Genomic DNA, 3,099 nt, shown 5'->3' with positions numbered 1-3,099 from the left:
TTGATTTTGGGGTTTTTTTTATTTTGTGTAAAGGAGTCGCCACCTAGTATTTTGGTCACTAGAAACCCTAACTGGTCTTTCAGAGATTCTAAGGCAAGGGACTGGTTGCGTAAAGGGAAGGTATTAGCACCCCTAGTACGCCCTACCTAAGGTAAGCTGCTTGGTGTTTGGTTTGCTTTGTAATTGCTATGGTGTTGGTGTTTTCTAATCCCATCAGTTTTCCTAGGTTTGATTCAAACTAAATTTATTAAGATAGAAATCCAAGGAGATTCCATGTGCTTTAAAAGCTCATTTTTCCTTTAGTATTTCAAGAGTTTGCGACTTGTAAATCGCAGGGAGGAAGGACAAAAATTTAGAAATCTATGGCGCTTAAAAGCCTATTTTTGCCTTAGTGTTTTATACTCTCACGGCTCGTAAACCGTGGAGTAAAAAATTAAAATGTCCTCGATTATAATCAAGGATGTGTGAGGACTTATTATTCCTAGAAAATTATTTTGGATATTTACCACTTAGGGTTTCTTTATCCAAATATTAATAGTGAATAATAACAAGTTATTCCCAATAATATTTTGGATATTCATCCTTTTGGGATTTCTTTATCCAAATATTAACGGTGAATAATAGATAAATTCCCCCCAAAATAAGATTTTTTTATTTTTTTGGAATATTGGCCAATACCCTTTGGAGTTTTACAAACATGTTGTAAAATCCAGAAATGCAAGAAAATTATTTTTGTTGTATTTAAGAAATCCATGTGAAAACACATTTTCGAAACTTCAAATATTTGTTTTTTTATAAAACAAAACGTTCAAAACATGTTAGGGTATTGGCCGTATGCAGCACACAAGAAAACATTTTTTATATTTTTGTCGAAACGCAAACATCACAATTAGACGCTCCTTGGTTAGAACCTCTAAGAGGTCCAAATGGTTTGGACTTGAGGAGGTTGAAAAAAACATCAAAATGGAAAGTAGCAAGCCATTATACATATTATAAGAATTACAAGAAGCTTGAAACAATTCGTAACGAAAACCGTTCAAAGCCAAATCAACTTAAAATTTTGTAACTGGAAAGGAATAAACCCGTATGCATGAGGGAGCCACAGTTCTAAAACTGAAATTTTAAAATCAAACCCCTATGTCCATGCCTCACAACCCCATTATTTCCTCACCTTAAAAACAAACTACCTTATTCATTTAACAACGCCAACAGAGAGAAACAAAACAGAAACAGGGAAATCATGCTTTATTACACACAAAAAGACAAGGTCATGGCCGGCTAACCTTTCCTCCAGCAGGCGTAAGAAGATAAAAGAATGTGAGGGTCCCTAAAGTTCTCGCAGCTGGAGCACTAGGGAAGAAACACCTGCAGATCCTGTTTGCAGGAAATGAAACAAAAGACCAAGAAACAACTCATGCGTGCCTCCTGACGGACGAAAACAATGACGCTGAAGCTGTGATGTGCTGGTGGAGTCTGTGTTCTCTTGCTCTTTCTTGTTTTTCCTGCGGCTTGCCTCTCTTTTTCTCCTTCTTTTTTTCTCTTCTCCTCCTTTTTTCTGCCCCCTTTCCGCTAGGTCAGTAGAGGGTTTATATAGCTTAATCACAACTCTTTATTAGGAAAGATTCAATGCACTAATTCTAGGATGCAAATCCCTGCTGATTTGCAGTAAAAAAACACAAAAAAAGAAAACTGAAATATCCTGATTCCTATTCTGATTTCAGCAATTAGTTTCCATTGATCAAAGGGTGGTACAACTCCTTTCTTTCTTTCCATAGCTGGGACCATGAGGCACCGGTTGTTTCCTTTGAAATGAGGCAATAAAAATGTGGTCTGCAACTCTCCAATCCATCAAAGAAAAAGAAAGAAATTAGATGGGTAAGGGTGCATGTTGCAAAGTCTTATTTTCATTATTCGGTGTGGTAGAAATGATGATTCAACCCCCCTCTCCAGCTTCCAATATCTTTCTTCAATTAAATCCCTCATTTTAGCACTTTTCAATTCAATCATTGGTCCAAAAAAAATCCTTCGAATCAGGCTCGCGAATTTGCGCAAAAATCCTTCTCGCGGCAGGAATCCCTATTTTCACACTAGATATTCAAACGAGAATATCTTGAGCTTCTGATATTGAAATCAGGTGATTCAAAAGCCCAAATTCATCTACGTGTCCCGGAATACAACTTTGATGAAGGATTCAAAGTGAGATAAATTCGTTTTGAATAACAGAATTGCAACCAAACTCGGCTGGAAACTTTCTCGCGGCAGGATTCTATGTTTTCACGCTATATTTCAAACAAGAATATCTTGAGCTTCTGATATTGAAATCAAGCCATTCAAAAGCCCAAATTCATCTATCTGTTTCGGACTATAACTTTGATGAAGGATTCAAAGTGAGATAAAATCGTTTTAGATAACAGAATCTAGCAGGAATTTGGTTGGTCAAAACGGTTTTCTTGATCTGACAATGCCGAGCATCCAAATCTGACTGAGAGTCTGCCCTAAGAATAGTGACCCCTATGACCCAATAAAGGTACATGTCAATTCTTCAACATGTCATGAGTGATAGAACATAGCTAGGATGGTCAGATATCGTACGAAACCAAGTCAGAATTAGAGCCTAAGTTCGAACAAAAAATTACGGAGTATGTTTTTTTTATCTTGTTTGGTAAGGGTATGGGAGATAAAGAAGGCTTGAAATGTGGAATCAAAGACAACCTCCATCAGCTTGAAAGGTGATGAAGAATGCCAGATGACACATCGTCTGGTTTTTTTTTTGACTGGGCGTCGACCAAAACAATATCATTTTGAACTAAAACACACTGTTTTGGTCAGAATACGGTCAAAATGCATTGTTTCATTTAAATAAAATGGCGTTGTTTTGACACTTCTATACTAAATTAGGTCATAAATTCCTTTTTTGATTTCAACGCTTAATCTTTCAATTTTTTCATTTAAGTCTTCATTTAAATTTTGATTTTAAGAATTAATTCAATTTCCCCCTGCAAAATTTTAGAAAGACCCTATAATTTAACACATTTTTCAACTTGGTCATTCGTCTAAAATATTTTCACTTTTGTCCTCAATTGACCTTGAAAAATCTAT

Source organism: Populus trichocarpa, chromosome 19, assembly GCF_000002775.5.
Source record: "Populus trichocarpa isolate Nisqually-1 chromosome 19, P.trichocarpa_v4.1, whole genome shotgun sequence".
NCBI lineage: Eukaryota > Viridiplantae > Streptophyta > Magnoliopsida > Malpighiales > Salicaceae > Populus > Populus trichocarpa.
The sequence above is the reverse complement of the archived record's forward strand: the minus strand, read 5'-3'. Positions refer to the sequence as shown.